The 24,363-nt window shown below is 38.5% G+C and overlaps 1 long non-coding RNA gene across 1 annotated transcript in view; it reads right to left on the reverse strand.

The window, feature by feature from the left end:
- The window catches only part of LOC142166568 (uncharacterized), a 45,995-nt gene extending 24,359 nt beyond the window's left edge, over positions 1 to 21,636 (reverse strand). Inside the window, exon 1 of the long non-coding RNA XR_012696980.1 lies at positions 20,925 to 21,636. This is a non-coding gene — a long non-coding RNA (uncharacterized LOC142166568). The remainder of the gene's footprint in view (positions 1 to 20,924) is intronic.
- Between the last annotated feature and the right edge of the window lie 2,727 nt (positions 21,637 to 24,363).

A 24,363-nucleotide genomic window follows, 5' to 3' on the forward strand; every position in this document is an offset into this window, starting at 1 on the left:
TTTGTCCGCGATCGTATTGTTTGTCGGTTCAAAACTCCAGAGTCAATCATCACTGATAATGGTTCCAATCTCAACAGCAACCTGATGAAAGCCATGTGTGAAACCTTCAAGATTAAACACAAGAATTCTATAGCTTACATACCTCAGATGAATGGAGCTGTAGAGGCCGCTAATAAGAATATCAAGAAGATACTAAGGAAGATGATAGAGAAACATAAGCAGTGGCATGAGAAGTTATCATTTGCTTTATTGGGATACCGCACCACAGTGGCACATCAACCGGGGAAACTCCCTATATGTTGGTTTATGGTACAGAAGTAGTCATTCCCGCCGAGGTAGAAATTCCCTCCTTGAGAATCATACAGGAAGCAGAACTTGACGATGCAGAATGGGTAAGGAGTCGCTAAAAGAAGTTAGCTCTTATAGATGGGAAAAGAATGAATGTAGTTTTACATGGTCAACTTTATCAGAACAAAATGTCCAGAGCCTTCAACAAAAGAGTCAAGCCGAGAAAGTTTACACCGGGGCAGGTGGTGTTAAAGAAGATTTTCCTGCATCAAGATGAAGGCAAATGGAAGTTCTCTCCCAACTGGTAGGGTCCATACATGGTTCACTGGGTTCTAACTGGAGGAGCCCTCATACTTGCAGAAATGGACGGTGAAGTTTGGCCGAAGCCGATCAATTCAGATACAGTGAAGCGATACTATGTGTAACTCTTACGATTTCTTGTATAATGTATTTGAACTACACCTGACCTGATTCTCATTTAAGAGGTGATACGTAGGTATCCCTATGGGTTCGGTCACAATTCAATAAAATTTTCATTTCCCCTCGCTATTGGAAACTGGGGCAGAATTTTGAGGAGGACTCTCAAAATTCCGAAGTTGATTTCAGCCATTTATCGCACGTAGCCGTCAGAAGCACTAGCCTAGTAAACTGGGGAAAAATGTTAAGGAGGACCCTCAAAATTCCGGAGCGAGAGAGGTTGCAATGTCTTGAAGTGCGTCGCATTTGTCGGTTCATCTAAAGAAAACTATTTTAAATTATGTATTTATGTTACATTTTTTCTAAATCATGCATGTCTGGTATTAAAATTGCTTTGTTTAGCAATGCTACCTCGATGATACACGACACCAAGCAGGACAAGCGAAGCTCATGGGGAAATGAACTAACCTTCCCCCTTTACAAAACTTACGATTTTTCTTTGGATGCAGGCACTCAAGTCGTAAAATCATCAGATGTATCTATACACTCATACTTCCCAGGAATACAACTCTCGGAATCATCACCTATTTACAGTTGCTATCCATACACGACATCCACAACAGTCACAATATAGCAATCAACTATCAGCTATCATCTATCAGCTTCGAGATTTCATTACTATTCGCCTTTTATTTTCTGCATTGCATAAGGCTACCTTTCTGCCTTCGGAGGTTAAGCTCTACCTCCATCTGCATTTCTCTACATTGCATAAGGCTACCTTTCTGCATTCCGAGGTTAAGTCTGCCTCCATCTGCATTTCTTTGCATTGCATAAGGCTACCTTTCTGCCTTTCGAGACTAAGCTCTGTCTCCATCTGCATTTTCTGCATTGCATAAGGCTACCTTTCTGCCTTCCAAGACTAAGCTTTGTCTCCATCTGCATCTTCTGCATTGCATAAGGCTACCTTTCTGCCTTCCGAGGTTAAGCTCTACCTCCATCTGCATCTTCTGCATTGCATAAGGCTACCTTTATGCCTTCCGAGACTAAGCTCTGTCTCCATCTGCATTTTCTGCATTGTATAAGGCTACCTTTCTGCCTTCTGAGGTTAAGCTCTACCTCCATCTGCATCTCCTACATTGCATAAGGCTACCTTTATGCCTTCCGAGGTTAAGCTCTACCTCCATCTGCATGGCTGAAATACCGCCACCTTATTTCTCTTGCATGGATGAAATATCGCCACTCTATTTTTCTTGCATGACTGAAATATCACCATCTTATTTCTCTTGCATGGCTGAAATATTGCCACCCTTTATTTACATCTTGCATCGGCTGAAAGATCGCCACCTTCTGCATTTTCATGGGCGAAAAGATCGCCAAATTGTCCAAAGGTGTCATTGTTCGGAGGCACCATTTTCATAGCCCGAGAACGCCATTCCATGGCCTTAGGACCTCGCTTTATCTTTTACATATCATTATTCTAAGGCATCATGGTTCGGAGGCATCATCCTCATAGCCCGAGAACATCATTTCATAGCCTGCGAATCTGTTATCATACGCTTCATGGCCCAGGACATCATGGTCCGAGGACGTCATCCTAACCGTCCAAAGACAGCATTCACGGTCCAATGGGAACTTGCATCACGTTTAAATTTATGCACAATATATATATATATATATATATATATATATATATATATATATATATATATATATATATATATATATGCTGGTATTGTTCATTCGTAGGTACACCGGCTAGCAACGGCCGTCTCAGCAGGAGCGATCCCGCAGCCTATCAGACTCTGACCATCCTTTCTCAACCTGAACATCGCGTCCGCTTTTCAAAAATCTCCATCGGCATACTCCGCCGATGGATCCCGAACTACATATGGCCTGATTCCTGTAATATCAGGGATATGTAGGAAGCTCAGAAACTAGATCTTGGTCAAAACTCTTCAAAATCGTTTTATTCGGTCAAAATTAGCCATCATATCTTTACCCGACAACTCTTCCATCCTTCTCGGATAAAGAGGGACAGCTGTTGATACCCAATTTTTCCCTATATATTTTTATGTACAAAATACTTTCAAAATATCATATACATACATATATAAGTATGCCCAAGAGTTTTGGTATTTTTTCCTAATTATTAAGATTTTAAAATCAATTTATTATATATTTTTTAGTAGTACAAAATCCAATAATTATTCCCAAGATTATTATTTTGGTGAATAACTTATTTTATTCTCATATTTACACCAAAATATAATCAAGGTAATTTTTGTATATTTTTTACAAACCTATTTGGTATTTTTAAGCTAAATTGCATGTAATTGCAATTATAGCCTATTTCACGATTAGTTGCATTTTATAATTATAAAATTATTTCTAGTATTTTTAAATTAATATTTATATAGTATTTGTTGGCTCAGTATTTTTAATTTACTTTTAAAATTATTATTACTATTTTTTATAAAATAAAAAGGGAAAATAGGCTATTTAACACTTAGCCCATTTCTATTTCAATTACAGCCCTTTCACCTTTCAATTTTGGCCCTCAATTTGACTAATTCCGCCCCCAAATTAAACCATCCCAATCCCCAAATTACCTGACCCCTGACTCGATTAAAATAAAACCCACCCGGCTCCCCTTTAATCCAGGCCGTTGATCATTTTGATCAACGACCGTAATTCACCCTTTCCTTTTTAAATTCCCAAACTACCCTTGACCTAATTCATTTCACCTGAGATGCCGCCTTTGAACCCTTTCGTCTCTCAAATCCTCTTGAGCCTCTCTGAAACCCTAATCGTCTCCCACCTTATCTCACCATGTTTCCACCGGAATCCATGGCGTTTCCGGCCATGGATGGTCTGTACTCATCCTTTCTCACTATCAGACCTAAACTAGTCAAGGTTTTGAAGCCCGACTTCAATGGCTCTCTTCAGATCCTTCTCAGATCTGTAGATCTATGGCTTCTCCGGCCATTACCCCGACATGTTCAAGTAATATGAGTCTTTTCGACTCAGGATCTGACTTTCCTCAAGACCTTTCTCATTTCTAGGGTTTTCTCTACAACTCTAAGCCATCTGAGGTTCTGTACTCGCCTATTTTTTCTTAGATCTGTGGTATGTCTTGGCTTTACTTGACATTTTAAAAGGTTTTTCCCAAAATTTCTTTTTCAAAATCGCTTAATTACAATTTTAGGGTTTCTGAAAAAGTTTCTTCAAATATCTTTCTGATTCTTTCTATTCTTTCTTCATGTGTGTTTACCTATGTTATACTCGTATGCTTTCTTTTCTACTATGCTTGAGTTTGCTCTCTTGTTTCCTTTCTATTATGCAAGATTCTTCTACTTTTGTTGTTATTCCTGTACTCATATGTTAATTTGTGTTGTTAATCCTTATACTTTGTTATATGAGTTTATAGTTGAGTTCTTTGATTTTGTTCACTTTATTTAGCTCTATTTGTATTCTTGCTAAGCATATTTCACCTGCTTTTGTTTAAGCTCGTATCATCTCTTTCTTCTGAACTTTAGCATTCTAAGCATATTTCACCTGCTTTTGTTTAAGCTCGTATCATCTCTTTCTTCTGAACTTGTTTAAACTCCAAGTTTTCTCAAACATGTTCTCATGACCTTGAATTAGTTCTTTATATCATGTATGTTTGTTTCTCATAAAATCTTTGGAAGAGACTTCTGAGCCTCTTTCAATGACCTCCTCTCTCACCTCTATGTCTGACTCAATTCGAAACCTTAGGATTTGGGGGTTTCTTTGGCAAGTGATATTAGGGTTCCACTTTGGGACCCTAGGCTTTCAAACTCACTATGAGTCTGTAGCTGAACTCGATTCCCTTTTGTTTGTGACTCTAAAGTTTTCAATGTTAGACTCTTTTTCTGAGTAACCTGACGATTCCTTTCGTTTGATTGGTATGCTTTATATATGTAAAATTTCTCTTTCAAAAGGTTTTTACCAATTGATTGATTGATTCTGAAATCCTTTTAATAAGGATGATGAATTGTCACTGATTTTTATTCGATTTAACCTCCTTTACCTTTCTTGACTTGGTTCATTCGAATTGAACCCGTAATTTTGGTTTCATGGTTGTTTGATTGATTCCCTTGCTATATTTGGCACAAACCGTGTACCATTGATGGTTTTCCTTAAATAACTTCTATGTATTTACCCTTTTTGTGCTACTTTGGAAGGTGTTTATTAAAATTTATTTCCTTAACTGGTTTTTACTCGTTGGAATCAGAATCCCTTAACGAAAGGGAGATTGATTTCAATGATATTTCCTTGCCTTTCTTACTTGTTTCTCTGCATTATAAAAGGGACTACACTTCTGCACTTTTAACACCACTTCGAGTTCAATACCTCGAACTTTTATATCAATACTTTCAACTTACTTACACACTTTATTGCTTTGACTTCAATACTCTTACAACATTCTGCTCTTTTCTGGGATCTCTTGGAACTTTTGCTTACAACTTGGCTTTTTCAAGACTACTTTTACTTGTTTGTTTTCCCTGAAATTGGTATGTTCTAATTTAGCTTCCCCGCCTCACCCCTATGTGTTTATTTACAGTTTTCTGCAATCTTATTTACTTTGTTGTTCATGATTAATGTTAACTATGTGTGTTCTTTCCTTGCATCTATTTTTGTTATAAATCCCTACCCCTATTCCCTTTTATGTGTTTGAGTTAAGGTTCATGGCCTAGCAGTATCCAAATTACTGCCCAGGTCCAAACCTGATCCTCAATGGATCCTAACTCCTAATTTTGGCTGACAGGCTGATCAGGGGTGTGCCAGCACTCTTGAATTGCTGGGCATGATCACCAGCCTTCCATGGCCTTCCCTAATCACCCTCTATGCACATACACTTACTCTTAGATTCTAAGTTATGTCACCCTCTTTTGAGCCATGCTTTGGGGCCCTGAGTTCCCTCTGAACTTGGACATTTGAGGGCTGACTCTTCTACACTGCACTATAATTTAATTTTGTAATGTGTTTGGGGTGTAAGCACTGCCCAGAGTCCCTTTGAGACTCTCGGGAACTTTGACACATCCCAAATAAGAGAAGGGCATTTGGAAAACGGATCCTGGAAGTTGGTTTATCTTATATTGCTAGACCTTGAGTCTGAATTAGGCTGTTTGGTTGCAGCTGGAAGTTCTGATGTATTTTTTTGATTCGTTCGGGTCTGTAATAATTTGTAATAACTATGGGGTTCTAGTGAAAAAGGGGAGGGTCATTTATGTATGCATATGGGTAGACAACATGCTCATAAGGATTACTATTTACAAATTCTACATTTATGCATATCATATAGTACTCCTGCCTATAAGTCGTCTCATTATTACATTAGAAACCATGCCTATAAGTTTCTGCATATAGAAATTATGTATAAGTTTTTGCACTTATGCGTTTAGAAATCCTGCCTATAAGTTATGCATTACACGTAGAAATCTTGCCTATAAGTTGTTTCATTACTGCATTAGAAACCATGCCTATAAGTTTCTTCATATAGAAATGATGACTATAGTTTTGTTTCTGCATTTCTGCACATTCATCTGTCTTTAGGAAAACAATCATAGGTTTAATAATAATCAACTTCATTCTAGATACCATGCCTATAGGACTCCTACACTTACATAATCGTTTTAAAATCAATAACGCTTAGAAATCATGCCTATATGAGCAGTCGTCTGAATCTGATTCGTCTATTTATCTATAAGTCTAAAATCAGTAGTAATGTTTGTTTAATATCTGCATAATTTAATTGGTTCTAAATCAGTCACCCTTCTTTAAAATCAGTATACTTCCACCTAGGCAAGCAGTAGGTAATTGTTTAACTGTGTAAGTTTTAATAAATTGCAACCAGACAAGGCCTAATTCGGACTCCTCATCTGAGAAATATGTGATGAAGCAGCATGTCCTAACGCTTTAAATTTAATTCAGACTATAACCAGTATTTGAAGTCATGCTAAATAATTTGCTCCTTTAAGTGAGGAGGCTTGTTTGAGCCCTTAAACTGCTATTTGTTTCCCCCTACTTGCTTATGTGTTTTGTTTGTCGCATTAGAATTTTGTCCTTTTAAAACTCTAAAAAGCCCCAACCTCCCTCCCTTTAGGACTAGTAGTCCCAAATGCCTCCGGGACTGATAGGATCTGGACAGGTAATAACATGCAATAAGTAACGACACTATTCCGCATTTAGTACCTTAACGGGGTGGGAAAGGGTAGATATGGACATGATGACCGGGGCGCTAATACCACGTGTGGCCCCTCGTCTGAGGAGTGATTGTCGGGTATTGCATTGATGTGATCCATATTGTTTGTAAACCTAGGACCCCTTCCCCTTTACTTGTTATCCTTTTTTTTAACTGTCCAGACTATTTGCTTAAGATTTCTGTTTTCTTTATCTTTCTTCAAACTTTCAATTCACTTGCAACATTATGTGTAAATCCCCTTCTATTTGAGACCTTTATTTTATTACTTGTTAGTTAAAGTCACAATTATAATATGGCCGGGAACCACACTAGTGGATCTTGGGGGGTGCCTAACACCTTCCCCTCGAGATAATTTCTAGCCCTTACCCGAACTCTGGTTTTCCAACTCGAACTCTTCTTTAGTGTCCTAATGTTCTTTAATCATTAGGTGGCGACTCTTCAACCCAAAAAACCCAATTCCCAAGAGGGAACGAGTTGTCCTCCCAAATGTCATGAACCCGATTTCGCCTTTAGAAAAAAAGGGCGCGACAGTGACCATCGTTGATGATGGGGTGTTGAGGATGCAGGGCCGGATTTGTGTGCCCAATGTGGATGGGCTAAGAGAGTTGATTCTGGAGGAGGCCCATAGCTCGCGGTATTCTATTCATCCGGGTGTCGCGAAGATGTACCAGGATTTGAGGCAGCACTATTGGTGGATAAGAATAAAGAAAGATATTGTGGGATTTGTAGCTCGGTGTCTCAATTGTTAGCAGGTGAAATATGAGAATCAAAGACCGAGTGGCTTACTTCAGCAGATGGTTATTCTTGAGTGGAAATGGGAGAGGATCACTATGGACTTTGTTGTTGGACTTCCATGGACTTTGAAGAAGTTTGATGCTATTTGGGTGATTATAGATAGGCTGACCAAGTCCGCGCACTTCATTCCTATCTGTACTACTTATTCTTCAGAGCGGTTGGCAGAGATATATATTCGGGAGATTGTTCAATTGCATGGTGTCCCAGTTTCCATCATTTCAGATTGGGGCACTCAGTTTACTTCCCAGTTTTGGAAGTCTGTTCAACGAGAGTTGGGTACTCAGGTGGAGTTGAGCACAGCTTTGTTCAACGAGAGTTGGGTACTCAGGTGGAGTTGAGCACAGCTTTTCATCCTCAAACGGATGGGCAGTCCGAGCGTACTATTCAAATATTGGAGGACATGTTGCGTGCTTGTGTTATTGATTTCGGAGGTTCATGGGATAAGTTTCTACCGCTTGCAGAGTTTGCTTACAACAATAGTTACCAGTCGAGTATTCAGATTGCTCCATATGAGGCTTTGTATGGGAGGTGGTATAGATCTCCAATTGGTTGGTTCGAGCCCGGCGAGGCTAGGCTATTGGGGACAGATTTGGTTCAAGATGCCTTAGAGAAGGTGAAGGTGATTTAGGAGAGGCTTCGTACAGCGCAATCGTGACAGAAGAGTTATGCGGACCGGAAGGTTCGAGATGTGTCCTACATGGTTGATGAAAAGGTCTTGCTGAAGGTTTCGCCCATGAAGGGTGTTATGAGATTTGAGAAGAATGGAAAGTTGAGTCCGCGGTTCATTGGGCCTTTTGAGGTTCTTCGAAGTATTGGGGAGGTGGCTTATGAGCTTGCTTTGCCACCCAGCCTGTCGAGTGTGCATCCGGTATTTCATGTTTCTATGCTCCGGAAGTATATTAGGGATCCGTCACATGTTTTGGACTTCGACACGGTTCAGTTGGATGATGATTTGACCTATGATGTGGAGCCAGTAGAAATTTTGGGTCATCAAGTTCGAAAGTTGAGGTCAAAGGATATAGCTTCAGTAAAAGTGTAGTAGAGAGGTCAGCCCGTAGAGGAGGCTACCTGGGAGACCGAGCGGGAGATGCGGAGCAGATATCCTCACCTGTTTGAGGCTTCAGGTATGTTTCTCGACTCGTTCAAGGACGAACGTTTCTTTAAGTTTGGGAGGATGTGATGACCCGGCCAGTCATCTCATGAATTACCGCTCTATTTTCCCTTACTTCAGCTTCTTTACGCTTCGTTATCCGTGTTTTATGTGATCGGGTTGATCAGTTCGAGTTCGGAGAGGATTTGGTAATAAATGAGACACTTAGTCTCTTTTAAGAAGACTTAAGTTGGAAAAGTCAACCGGATATTGACTTATGTGTTAGAAGGCTCAGAAGTGAGTTCCGATGGTTCAGTTAGCTTCGGGAGGTTATTTGTGACTTAGGAGCGCGATCGGAATGGGTTTTGGAGTTTTAGAGAAGATTTAGGCTTAAATTGGCGAAGTTGATATTTTAGCGGTTCCGGTTGATAGGTGAGATTTTGATAAAGGGGTCGGAATGGAATTCCGAGAGTGACAATAGCTTCGTTGTGTCATTTGGGATGTGTGTGCAAAATTTTAGGTCATTCGGACAAGATTTGATAGACTTTTTGATAGAAAGCATAATTTAAGAATTCTTGGAGTTCTTAGGCTTGAATCCTATGTTAAATTGGTGATTGATGTTGTTGTGAGCGTTCCGAAGTTTTGAACAAGTTTGAACGATGTCATGGGATGTGTTGGTACAATTGGTTTGAAGTTCCGGGAGTTCCGGGTAGGTTCTGGGATGTTTTAGGCCGAAAATCATAGCTGTAGCAGGTTCAGAAGGGTTGAAGGCCTCGGAACTCACCCGCGCGGTCCGCACAAAAAGAAGTGCGGTCGCGGTATGTGATGTGCGGACCGCACAAAATGAAGTGCGGCCTCGGTAGGTGTTGTGCGGACCGCACAAAATGGTGTGCGGCCGCGGTAAAGAACATTCCGCTAGTCCTACTTCGGAAGCTCATATCTTTTGATATACAAGGAATTTTGAGATGATTCAAAAACAAAAGTTGTAGATCTTCGTGTCTAGTTTCCAGAAACATAAATATATCGCAATTTATACATCGGTAGTGAAAGTTATGGCCAAAATACTAAAGTCTATCACTGTAGAGGAAAGCCTGTGCGGCCGTGGTCGTTTTTGTGCGGACCGCACTGGTTTTGTGCGGACCGCGGTCGATTTTGTGTAGCCCGCGGAGGTTGAAATCTGTGGGTTACTCTATAAATATGAGGTTTTGGTTTTTATTTGATATTTTGACCTAGAGATCTCGGATTTTGGCGATTTTTCGAAGGTTTTTCAAGAAATTCATCGGGGTAAGTGATTCTAACTCAATTTGGCTAGAGTACATGAATCTATCATTGAATTCATCATTTAATTCGTGATTTGGGATGAAATTTGGGAAGAAAATTGTAAAATCTTTCAAAAATGTAAAATGATGATTTGAAGGACCAAATGGTATTGGAATTGGATAATTTTCGTATGGATAGACTCGTGAGAGTATAAGGATTCTAGTTTTGTGAATTTTGTCAAATTCCGAGATGTGGCCCCAAGGGTCGGGTTTGACCAATTTCTAGAATTTTGTGGTAATTCGATTGTTTTCACTTGGGCTTTGTTCCCTTAGCATATTGTGACGTATTCATTCTGATTTTGGATAAAATCGACACGCATGCAGGCCAATTCGAGGGGCAAAGGCGTCGCGAGCTAGAGAATTAGCCGGTTCAAGGTAAGCAATGATTGTAAATGATGCCCTGAGGGTTTGAAACCCCGGATTGCACATCGTAGTGCTATATTGAGGTGAGACACACGCTTGATGACGAGCGTGGGGTCGTGTACTATTGGGGATTGTGACTTGGTCCATCCCGATTGATGATTTTACCGCGTATTTGACTGAAACTTATTTGTCATCATCATGATTTAGGCTGATTGCCATATTTGGGCTTCGTGCCAACTATTTGAACCCTTCGGGGATTTTTATCACAGTTCTCCTCACTATTTTGACTTATTATTTGAACTCAGTCCAGTTGATATCTATTGTTTACAAACTCAGCCACTTTTACTCAGATTTGAAAACTTAAATGATATTTCTAAATGATGTTTTGGGCTGAGAACTACTATTTTACTAATGCCCAAGGGGCTTGTGATGATTTTCTGACTGAGTGCGGCCGAGGGCCAGATGTGAGGATACACTGAGCGATATGAGGCCGAGGGCCTGAGATACTTTATATGCCACGAGGTGGCTTGAGTGATGTGAGGCTGAGTGCTGAGAGATGATGCCACGAGGTGACTTGATATAGCGCTTGGGCCATAAGGGGCCCCTCCGGAGTCTGCACACCCACAGTGAGCGCAGGTACCCATCATGATCTGAGAGTGAGCCCGAAGAGCTGATATTGTACTGAGAGTGAGCCCGAAGGGCTGATATTGTACTGAGAGTGAGCCCAAAGGGCTGATATTGTGTTGAGAGTGAGCCCGAGCGGCTGATATTGTGCTGAGAGTGAGCCCGAGGGGCTGATACTGTTCTAAGTGATTGATAATGTGCCCGAGGGGCGGATTTCTATTTGTTAATTACCTGCCAAATTACTTGTTTTTACTGGTTGAAAAAGGAAGTTTACTTGATATTTCACTGATTTACTGCTTTAAGTGATTTTACTGCTTCGGACGTGCTTTCTTGCTTTCAGCCGTTATTTATATTTGTTACTCACTGAGTTGGAGTACTCACTTTACTCCCTGAACCCCTGTGTGCAGATTCAGGCATAGCAGATCCCGCTCCTGAGTGCTGATTCTCCCAGTCCAAGCAGTGTTTCGGAGACTACGAGGTAGTTGTTGGCGTCCACAGCCCCGTGCCTCCCTTTATCTTATTAATTCTATGTCTTTCAAACTATTTTACCAGAAATCGTACCTAGTAGACTCGTATCAGGATCATTAGTTGCTCATGACTTGTGACACCCCGGTTTGGGCCGTGTCGGGATGGTTTCTTCTATTGTTACCTATATTTCCGCTAATTATTGCTATTAAATTATGCTTTAAACTGTTTTATGTTAATTAATTGCTTAAAAGTGTACTGTGTTGGACTGGCTGGCCTTGTCTTCACGAGAGGCGCCATCACGACCGGGTTCGGGGATTAGGGTCGTGACAATCATGTTAACAATCTACTATTTTATTTTATTCTTGCCATAAAGTAGAAATTACATACTTGTTTCATTCACTTTATATTATTGATATATATGTGTTAATAGAATTGAACGTGACTAACATTATTTATATGTTCCAATAAATATAAAGTAATTAAACTATAAAATTATTTCTTGTCAATTCATTTCTCACAGTTCTTCAAAATGCCTTAAAGATATGTTTTGACCCAGGGAGTCCATGAATATTATAAGTATGTCATTAGTGCATAACTAGTTTGATGACTTTGAGGTCCTCTAAGAGTTGATCACGGAAGGAAATAGTTATTTTATCACTGCAATGTACTTAAACTATTTAATATAATCAAGAGCACAAGTAATCTGCAAGCAATGAGCATATGATATGTACTTCCATAAATAAAATGATTATAATGATACATACCTTAATAAAATATGGCTCAACTTAGCGAGAGTTAAGAATAAAATTAGAGCTTCGTGCTGATAACATGTTATAAAATAAAAGCAATGCAGTAAAATGTAAATAAGAAGAGATAGAAAGAAGGAAGAAGTCTTTTCTTCTTTCACTTTGGTGTATCTTTCCATTGCAATTACATAGCCTTTTAAAGGCAAAAAAAGTAAAGATGATGGACATAAAATAGGAGATTTAATCTTTAAGTTATTCACAACATGGGCATCCAATGTAGCATCCAATGTACAAACTATGTTGTTCACAACATGGGCATCCAATGTAGCATCCAATGTACAAACTATTTATAACACATCAGACTAGGTCCTTTTTTTTCTTTTTTTTTCTTTTTTTTGTATCTTAAGAGAAATATTCATCAGACTAAGATTTTTATCCTAGGAGAAAGTTCATTAGACTAGGTTTTCTATCTTAGGAGAAAACTTTATCAGACTAAGATTTTTATCCTAGGAGAAAATTCATCAGACTAGGTCCTTTTTGTTATCTTAGGAGAAAGGTTTATTAGACTAAGATTTGATCCTAGGAGAAAATTCATCAGACTAGGTCTTCTTTCTTAGGAGAAAAATTCATCAGACTAACATTTTGATCCTAGGAGAAAAGTTCATCAAACTATGTTTTCTATCTTAGGGGAAAAATTCATCAGACTAAGATTTCGATCTCTTTTTTTGTTATCTTAGGAGAAAAATTCATCAAACTAAGACTTCTATCCTAGGAGAAAATTCATCAGACTAGGTTTCTTATCTTAGGAGAAAGATTCATCAGACTAAGATTTTGATTCTAGGAGAAAGTTCATTAGACTAGGTCACTTTTTGGTATCTTAGGAGAAAGATTCATCAGACTAAGATTGCGATCCTAGGAGAAAGTTCATCAGACTAGGTCTTCTATCTTAGGAGAAAAATTCATCAGACTAAGATTGCGATCCTAGGAGAAGATTTGTCAGACTAGGTTCCCTTTTTTGTTATCTTAGGAGAAAGATTCATCAGACTAAGATTTTTATCCTAGGAGAAAATCCATCAGACTAGGTTTTCTATCTTAGGAGAAAAATTCATCAGACTAAGATTGCGATCCTAGGAGAATATTCGTCAGACTAGGTTCCTTTTTTTTGTTATCTTAGGAGAAAGATTCATCAGACTAAGATTTTTATCCTAGGAGAAAATTCATTAGACTAGGTTTTCTATCTTAGGAGAAAAATTCATCAGACTAAGATTGCGATCCTAGGAGAATATTCGTCAGACTAGGTTCCCTTTTTTTGTTATCTTAGGAGAAAGATTCATCAGACTAAGATTTTTATCCTAGGAGAAAATTCATCAGACTAGGTTTTCTATATTAGGAGAAAAAATCATCAGACTAAGACATTTATCTTAGGAGAAAGATTTATCAGACTAGAGTTTTATTTATTATCTTAGGAGAACGATTCATCAGACTAAGATTTCTATCCTAGGAGAAAGTTCATCAGACTAGGTCTTCTATCTTAGGAGAAAAATTCATCAGACTAAGATTGCGATCCTAGGAGAAGATTCGCCAAACTAGGTCTTCTATCTTAGGAGAAAGATTCATCAGACTAAGATTTTTATTGGGAGAAAAATCTATCGGACTAGGAATTTTTATCCTAGGAGGAAAAAATGTGAAGATCAATGGAAAGATTTTATGCACAATAGCAAGACAAATAAAAGATTTGAGAAACTCCCCTTTGTCGGCTCTTTTCTTCTTTTCTTTTTCTTCTCTTGTTTTTGTTTTTGTTTTTCTTTTTTTTTTGAACCACTTTTCTTGCACTGCTTTGTTCCTATTTCACAGAAAGAAAAATTTGTCAGCTTTAAAAATGGTGGTCGGTTTGTGGCCTTGAGTCTTGGGCAGCTTGGCTTCTGCTCAATCATCTTGAGTCGGTCTCAAAAAAGCTTTTGTTCTGCACCAACTCTGATTGTTTCACACCCATTACCATTTGTATTTGCAGCTCAATCAGCCTTATCCCAATTGGAGATCTTTGCTTAGGTGACCTTTTCCAATATCTTGAATGACTTCCTGCTTTTTGAGCAACTTGTCTGTCAGAGAGAATCACCAGTTATCTTTCTTGCGCCAAGTATGCTGGCAAGAGTCTTTTTGGAGAAACCTTTACATGAATCCTCAAGGCATGTTGACAGTAACAACTGAATGTGCTGGCCAAATTTACTTTGTGCAACTGAAAAGCTGGTAGCAGATTTTGAAATCTTTTCTTGCTTGTTTTGATAAGGACTAACTCGGAGAGAAGGACAGAATGATGCAAAAAAACAAGTATTAACAAGAAATGTCCCTGTCGGGAAGGATAGAAAGAAGGGTTTTTTTTTCAATAACTTGTCTTAATGATCATGACATGCATTTTGGACTTACCAACCTGATCTATCAAAACTGCTCCAATCTTCCCTTTTACCATTCTTATGACCTTTGAAGTTGGGTTTGTTCGTGCCAATCCTTTGCATCAGCTTCACGACTCACATTCAACTAGTGGTGCCTCGAGAGGTTTTCACCAACAAGTCTCTCTCATTTATTTATCTCTTCTTATCATCGCCTTACAGTGCCCGTGAAGGTTTTCACTAGTAAGACTCTCTCATTTTCTTTTATTTTTTTTGTTTTCTTGCCCGAGCAACTAGATAGTGTTCTATGTCGCGTGACAGCCGTTGCTCAGTATATGCGTCCCTTGGCATTCTTGAAGGCTGATCAGGAGGTCTTTACTTAGAAGGTTTTTGGACAGGGTTGGAAAGAAGGGTCGGCATGAAGGCTCAAAGTAGACTCAAAATTAGAGGTTGTAGACTTACAACTCTTGGAATCGACTTTTTAAAAAGTAAAATAAAATCTCTACCCCAGTTTCAGCTATTGGGGATTTTTTGGGATTTTTCTTTTCTTTGTTTTGATTTTCTTTTTGAATTCTTATTTGGTTGGACCGAACCGTGAGGCTGCCTACATATCCTTTTTTTTAAAAGGAATTAGGTCTAACACAGTTCAAACATTTGACCTAAACTATTTTTCATCTTTCTTTTTGTTTCTCTTTTTTCTTTTTTTTTTCTTTTTCTTTTTTTGTTTGCCCCAGCTTCTATATTTGAGGGCATGGACCTTTGACAATTCTTTTCTTTTTCACTTAGAACTTTCTAAAAGCTACCCCAGTTTGTACTCTTGGGGCATAGACTTTTATTGTTATTTCATTTTTTTCATCATTCATTTTTTTCTTTTTGACTTTTGACTCTAAACTTGATTCCAAAAGAGGGTGGTCAAAGAAAATAACACAGACTCAAAGGGGTGACAAAGGATATAAAGTGTTTGGGTAGCAGAAAAAGGGCCTCCAACCTCAAGAACGCCAAACAAAGTATATTTTCGCGATCACAGCATTGACGAACATGTCTGTCTTCTTTGTGTGTCGTGGTCACAAGACACTTTCCATCCCTTAATGTCAAACTTTCCCACAAACTTCAATTGATTAAACATCCTCAAGCCCGATCTTCACAATGATTTGGAGGTGAATTCTACTCGACCTTAGTTCCAAAGTACTTCAACTCTTTATTCATCCTCAAAAGTGTTTTTTCTCTTTTTTTTGTTATCCATTCCAAATTAAATCAGTTTCTAAGATCTGGCCAAAATTTCCGCATGCATGTCATGTCATTAGAACTAGCGAGAAAAGAACTAGAAATAGAATGACACAAAAGGACAAACTGTATTTTTTTTGAATAAGGATGGAAAGGTTTGATAACTAAACAAGCAACCTAAAATCCGAGTACAACCCTAAAATAACCCGGCTAATGAAAATAGCAACAGAACAGACAGACAAGACTCACACAAACAGAATGGATGGATAGAAGGGTTTGACTCAATAAAACAAATAAAATCTGGATTACAACCCTAAAATAACCCAGATAATAGAAAAAACATCAAAACAAACTACCAAGATTCCTTCCTATTGAGGAGGGAATGACTTTTCAATTGCTAGGCTTGACATTCAGCCGCAAATTTGCTCATCAGAATCACCATAGCCTTCTCCAATTTCAAAATCATTAACTTTAGTTAGCAAGTTCCCGAGAGGATTCTCATACTCCATGTCACCAGGCATCATCCCCACAAAGTTTACATCATTATGTGCAGGAAAAGGATTCTGCATGATATTCTGGGAGTCACTATCTTGGATCACAATCCGTTTTTCCTGGATCATCCTTTCTATTTCTCTTTTCAAATCCCGACAACTTTCAACATTGTGCCCCTGGGCATTAGAATGGTATTCACACCTTTTAGAAGGGTTAAAGCTTCTTGCACATGGGTCCACATGATTTGAAGAAATGTGTGCAATCATGTCATGATGCTTTAACTTCTCAAATAAGCTTGCATAGGACTATCCTATTGGCATAAAATTATCTTTCAACCTTTGTTTCCCTTTATACCCCTGGCTTGGATGTAGGTAATAGGGCACTTGAAAATTTAGTGGAGGCTGGAGGATATTTTGCGGTGCTCGTGCTCGCCTTCTGGGGTGTTTTGGTGGCTGGCCAACATACTGAGGTAGAGCGATAGAGTATTGTAGGTTTTGAGGGGGATAGTAATGCTCAAGGGAGTCATGGGAAACCTGATGAGGCTGCGCATACCTTCGAGGTGTTCTCCTAGGACTTCTTCTCGACCCTGTTGTCATCATGATTTCTTCATACTTCTCATTTGTGTCACTAAAATTATCAGATTCAACCTGGACAGCCTGAGTTGCAGCTTTAAGAACTGCTTGACTTATAGTTTTGCCTGTCTTAAGACCATTCTCTACCATTTCTCCCATTTTGATTGCTTCCGAGAAGGATTTGCCAACTGCGGACATCATTTTGAAAGTAATCTGGCTCTTGCGCTTGAAGGAAGACAATGATTAGCTCGTGGTTATCCATGGGTGGCTTAACTCTAGCTGCTTCCTCTCTCCATTTAATGGCATATTTTCTGAAACTTTCAGTGGGTTTCTTCTTCAGGTTTGAAAGGGAATTGCAGTCTGGGGCGATGTCGATGTTGTATTGGAATTGTTTGACAAAGGCATGTGCCATGTCATCCCAGACATACCAGCAAGATGTGTCTTGATCCAAAAACCATTCGGATGCTACTTCCGTAAGGCTTTCCCCAAAATAAGCTATTAGCAATTCTTCATTTCTTCTCGCACCTCTTAGTTGATTGCAATACCTTTTCAGGTGGACTATGGGGTTTCCATGTCCATCATACTTTTCAAATTTGGGAATCTTGAAACCCGGTGGCAGGTGGACATCAGGGAACATACATAGATCCTTGAAGGCAATACTCTTCTGACTCGCCAACCCTTGCATGTTTTTCAAGCGTCGTTCTAAGTTTTTCACTCTTTGGGTCATTTCTTCCTGTGCCATCTTTCGGGCGGGCTTCTCAATCTTTACAGGAAAATCAAATAGGTATGAGTGGTACTCAAGAGAGTGGTACTGCTTTTGCCGGGTAGCAAATTGTGACTCATGACAAGGCTGTCTTTGGCCATTGGCCCATGCTTGGCACATTTTGGTCATTTGCTGTTTCAGTATTCTATTTTCCTTAACCAAAGTAAACTCTTGTTGAACCCTATGACCCTGAGTCTCTTGAACACTTGTAACAGCTTCGATGTCAGTTATCATTTTTCCTTGGATCTTATGTTGGCCGCTTACCACAAACCGACCACCTCAAACTTTCTTCACAATTCAAAACAAAAGACATGTTAGAATGGACTCAGTCGGTCCTTATTATTATCATCATTTTTTTTCTTTTTTCTTTTTTCTTTTTTTTTTCTTTTTTTCATCATTTTTTTAATGGTTGATCAAACCTGATGTGGGTTGCCTATATATCATGTGGGAACATGAATCAGATCTTGCGTAGTTCGGGAAGATCAGGAATAAGTAAATAAACTAACTCTTCTTTTTTTGAATTTTGAATTTTTTTTATTTTATTTTTCAAAAGAAAGACATACAAAGAAGAAAGAGAATATTTTTGGATTTTGATTTTTCTTCAGCATTTTTGCAAAGAAAGATTTTCTTTTTCCCTTTTTTTTTGAATTTCGACTTTTTCTGGAATTTCAAAAGAAAAACTTCTAAAGAAGAAAGAAAATATTTTTTTGGATTTTTTGGAATTTTATTTTGAATTTATGAAAGAAATGTTTCTAAAGAAAAAGAAAATATTTTTTGAATCTTGAATTTTCTTTTCAATTTTTGAAAGAAGAATGAACATATTTATGGATTTTTGGAAGAAATTAAAAGAAAATATTTTTGTAATTTTTTTTTTAAAAAAATTGGGGTCTAAAACAAAGGCTTTCTAAAGAAGCAAGTAATGGAAAATATTTTTGGATTTTTTTTTTAAAATTGTGGGCCGGAACCGATGAGGTTTTCCTACGTATCTAACATCCGGTGAGAATCAGACCCGCGTAGTTCGCCAGTTCTAATGCAACAGGAAAAATATGACTTATTTTGAAATGACTTTTCTTTTTCTATTTTACAAAATTTCGGCAGAGTTTCAGGATATTTCAAATACCTACATCTCACTCTCTTTTCTTTTTTCTTCTTTTTTTTTATTTTGATTTTTTCTCTTTTTTTTTTCATTTTCTTTCCCTATTCTAGAAGCCAGTCAACATGCAAGCCGAAACAGACAGATATAAAAGTAGCACGTAAGATGCATTAGGATGGTCTTTTAATTTGGGTACACCTGTCCTAGACGGATCCAACTCCCGTGTTGAGTCCCCAAAGTCAAATGCACGTGATACAAACAAGTGTTCCTACTAGGGATCCGGCATGAGGCTATGTTATTCTAGGTTTAAAACCTAGGTGTATTGTTCTAGACATGGCTTACTCGAGCGGACAGCTCGAGCCGAGGGGGCAGCGTACCGGGAATACATAAGCTTCACCGGCTTTGCAACTTGTCCGAACCTCGTTCTAAAATTGGGATATGACTCTGACAGAAAAGAAGTCACACGAAGTGCACACTTCCCAGATGATTTAGAAGACTCAGAGAGAAGAAGGGTTTCGTAACAATTTATATACAGTTCAAGCAGAATCAAAGCGATAAAAAACGGCATTTAGCACATTAGGCTCAAACATGTAAAAATCATATAACAAATAAAATCGAATAATAATAGCTATTCTAAGCTCGAATTCTGAACCCTGAACCAGAAGTTTTGGGTTCTTGTTCCCCAACAGAGTTGCCAGAGCTGTCATACCTCCTTTTTACACACCCGAAGGTATATATAGGGAGTTTTTCCAATTTAAGTGACATTATTCGAAATAGGATTATTTAATTATCAGAGTCGCCACTTGAAATATTTTATTGGTGTCCCAAGTCACCGGTTTTATTCTAAATCCCAAAAATCGAGGAAAATTTGACCTTCCTTTTGAAGTCTGCGAACCAGAAATTCTGAATAAGGAATTCTGTTAACCCGGGGAAGGTGTTAGGCATCTCCGGATTCTGTGGTTCTAGCACGGTCGCTTAAACCATTATAATTAGCCTATTATCTGATTTTAATACATGTTTTAGCCTATGGTATATTTTAACTTATTTAACCGCTTTTAATTATTTTAGGAAGCTTCAACGTTATTTAAAATACACTTTGAACCACGCCACATGAAATGCACCCGCGATCCATGGTACATTCTATCTAACGTTGTTGAGAATTGGAGTTGGGTCACATGAAATGCACACCCGAGTTTAAGGAAATTAATTTAAATAGTGCGCCTAAAGCAACTACACACTTTCAAGTTTGCGAGGGCCATGGAAAATTCAACTAAATGGCACACCTCAATTTCTAAAGGATTAAAATTAATTAAGTGAGGGCCATGGGTTTTGAGATTTTATTTGGCATGGCACACCTCAAATTATTTCAAAAGGGTTTATTATTCGAAGTTTCTATAATCGGGTTACATGAAATACACCACCGAATTTGGGAATTAGGCATCATGACTATGTCACGGGAACAATATCCATAATCACGATGGTTTATTTATTAATCGTGCCTAAAGCAACCCACGATGTTCATGAATTATTTATTTTTAAGTTTGAGATCAAATGTGAAGGTTCAAGAATTATGGAACATTTTATTGTGAGTGAAGGAATGCCAAGGCGTGAATCAAGTTTTCTTTTGAAATTTCCATGAAGGATTATATGACAAATTTAAAAGCATATCTAACAAACTTTGACATCATGGATGGATTACTTTGAGGAAAAGCACAAAGTTTAGCAAACAGTAGCATCTCAAATTCATATTTAGAAAAAAAAAGAAATCTCAGTAGAATGACAATTGAGGTTTTCTTCCAAACCAATTAAATATACTCAGTTCCATATATCTCATGCCTTCCGTTGCCCAATTAATTAGATCAAATTAAACTTGACATTTTAAATGAGAATGAAAGCAACCCAAGCAAATATTCCCAAATATCATCTCAGCTATATCCAAATAACATTTCAGATTTATCAATACAACGATCAGAAATCTTAACCCATTTATGAACAAAATAGCATCTTCTCTTAATAAACCATCACACAGATAATCAAAGAGGAGGAAAGAAACGGACCTCCAAATAGAGTGTTGCATACTAACGAGAATTCCCCAACTTTACAGTTTTATGTTTGGATGCAAAAACTGTTACAACAAACGGGACAGCTGAAGCATGAACCACGGACGCTAGACGGAAGCTCGAAACGATGCTGAGAAACTCGACACTCAAGCTCGAAGCTAACATTCACTCGATTTGGACTGAACGTGTGTGTGGCTACCGATTTTAGAGGGGTGCGGAGTGTTGGCTATGGACATCTGGTGCGGGGTTGTTTGGATCTATTTGTTGCAGCAGGAGCTCGTTAATCCGACGAGCTTGCTGGAGCTCGTTTCTCTGGCGAGTTTTAGGCAGAAGAAAAAGGAGCAGCGACATCTAGCATTTTCAGGCAGCTTAAGGAAGATGAAGAAGCTTCACCCTTTCATGGAAGCGGCTGAAGTTCCTAGGTCTATAGGGTTGCTGCTACACGATGAGAGTTGAAGAAGTCAAGAAGGGAGATCCGATTTTTGGTCTTCTGCAGCTGAAAAGCACAATCCAACGTTGAAGGTGGGGTCTGTTTTTACGTTTGGTTGCTGCCTTTTCGTGAAGAAGAAAGTTGCTGGGAATGATTTTTTGATTTTTGTCTCTTCTCATATGAAAGAAAACGGCGGATCCTCAGTTTTATGTAGAGCATTTTTAGGCGTCAATTTGTATTGCCATTTTCAGAAACGGCGGATGAGTGTTTAGTAGAGTGTTAGGTTGTAGGCGTTTTAGGTTGGCTTTTATAGAGGGTAGGGATCTAGGTTTTTGTAGGGTTTTTTAGGTTAAGGGGTATGAGCCTAGGAATTATGGGCTTGAGAATTATGGGCTAGGGAATTGGGCCAAAGACTAAAAAAATGGACTACAAGATTCATAAAGACGGGCTAAACCAACCAAAAATTAATTCCTCCTTCTAAATTTATATACAATTATAATATAAAAATATAAAACTAATTTTAATTAATTGAACTAAACTATATTAAAACATAAAACTATTTTTGTATTTTCAAGATTATATATAAAAATAAAATAAGGTAATATTTTTGTATATTTTTTATTTAAATTTATGAAAGATGAGTAAACTAATTTTTTTTTTTGTAATTTTCATTTTTTTGTGACGAAAAAAAGTAAAAGAGTCAAATTAGTTGAAATAACAATATTAGACTCAAACTAAGTATTTACTTGCTAAAATATAAAAAGTCTTGGGGAGGGTCAAAAATCACATGTCTACATATGCGTTCGCGCAACTTTGACTAAACTTTCTTAATATTAATAAAGAATTATTAATTGTGGACATGTTCGTGTGACATGATTTTTGACGCGCCAAACAAATGGGTACACGTGCGCGTGACCTGTTTCAAGATAATTTCTTAATTAAAAGAAGCAAATGCACATAGGTTCTAAAATGAGTAATTAGACAATTTAATAAGCCAAGTATGATCAAAGCGACCGTACTAGAACCACGGAACTCGGGAATGCCTAACACCTTCTCCCGGGTTAAAAGAATTCCTTACCCGGATTTCTGTGTTCGCAGACCATAAATAAGAGTCAAAAGTTCCTCGATTTGGGATTTTAAACCGGTGACTTGGGACACCATAAATTATCCCAAGTGGCGACTCTGAATTTTAAATAAATAATCCTGTTTCGATTGTCACTTAAATCGGAAAAAACTCCCTTATACCCCTTTCGGGGGTAGTAAAAAGGAGGTGTGCTATAGGGAAACCTAAGCTTTGCAGATACAGGGTAGTGTTGTCCTGTTTCTGATACCAAAACGGCCCAATGCCCGCTCCTTTGAAGTTTGCAACTCCATCAAAGAACATCCTCCAACCGTCGTAAGCTTCAATAATGTCCTCTCCTACGAATGATACTTCTTCATCAGGAAAATACGTTTTCAAGGGTTCGTATTCCCCTCCCACAGGATTTTCAACAAGATGTTCTGTCAATGTTTGTCCTTTGACCGCCTTCTGGGTTACATAGACGATATCGAACTCACTTAACAGTATCTGCCACTTGGCTAACTTCCAGGTCGGCATGGGTTTCTAAAAGATGTACTTCAGAGGGTCCATCCTGGACTTGAGGTACGTGGTATAGGCACAGAAGTAATGCCTCAATTTTTGAGCCGTCCAGGTCAAAGCACAGCAAGTGCATTCCAACAGAGAGTATCGTGCTTCGTAAGGTGTGAACTTCTTACTCAAGTAGTATATGGCTTGCTCCTTTCTCCATGTCTCATCATGTTGTCCCAAAACACATCCGAAAGCTCTATCTAATACAGATAGATAGAGTAGCAAAGGTCTCCTAGGTTCTGGCGGGACTAGGGTTGGCGGTGTGGACATGTATTCTTTGATTTTGTCAAAAGCCTTCTGACAATCTTCGGTCCAACTCATTTCAGCATCTTTCCTCAACATCATGAAATGGGTTCACATATGACTATGGATTGTGTTATGAAGCGACTAAAGACGTCATAGGAAGCTCATTACCTCCTTCTTTCTCTTTGGTGGAGGTAACTCTTGAATAGCCTTAACTTTGGACCGGTCCAACTCAATCCCTTGGCGGCTAACAACGAATCCCAACAGCTTCCCTGCGGGAACCCCGAATGCACATTTTGCAGGGTTCAGTTTTAAATTGCACCTCCTTAACTTGTCAAATAACTTACTCAAGTCTGCTATGTGATTTGCGGCCCTCTTGGATTTGATGATGACGTCATCAACATACACCTTTATTTTTTGTGTATCATATCATGGAAGATGGTTGTCATGGCTCTCATGTAAGTAGCCACAGCGTTCTTTAGACCATATGGCATCATCTTGTAGCAGTACACTCCCCATGGTGTAATGAAATTTGTTTTCTCTGCATCTTCTTCATCCATCCAGATGTGGTGATAACCCGCGAAGAAATCTTCAAAGGATTGGAGTTCATGCTTGGCGCAATTGTCGATCAGGATGTGTATATTTGGCAGTGGAAAGTCATCTTTGGGACTTGCTCTATTTATGTCTCGATAGCCAACACATACTCTGACTTTCCCATCTTTCTTCGAAACTGGTACAATGTTGGCTAGTCAGGTTGCGTACTCAACTACCCTGAGGACTTTGTCTTTGATCTGCTTAGTGACTTCCTCCTTGATTTTCAGGCTCATGCCTGGTTTGAACTTTCTGAGTTTATGTTTTACTAGCGAACACATTGGATTGGTAGGCAACTTATGAGCCATTATAGATGTGCTTAGACCGATCATGTCATCATATGACCTTGCAAAGATATCCTCATGTTCCTTTAAGAAACAAATGTACTCCTCCTTCTTTGTCGGTGATAAGTAAATGCTTATGTGAGTCACTTTGACGGTTTCAGCATCTCCCAAATTTACTGCTTCGGTTTCATCCAAGTTGGACTTAGGTTTATTCTCAAAGTTCTCAATCTCTCTGACAATTTCCTCAGGTATTTCATCTTC

Source organism: Nicotiana tabacum, chromosome 11 (genome assembly GCF_000715075.1).
Source record: "Nicotiana tabacum cultivar K326 chromosome 11, ASM71507v2, whole genome shotgun sequence".
In the NCBI taxonomy this organism is placed as follows: domain Eukaryota; kingdom Viridiplantae; phylum Streptophyta; class Magnoliopsida; order Solanales; family Solanaceae; genus Nicotiana; species Nicotiana tabacum.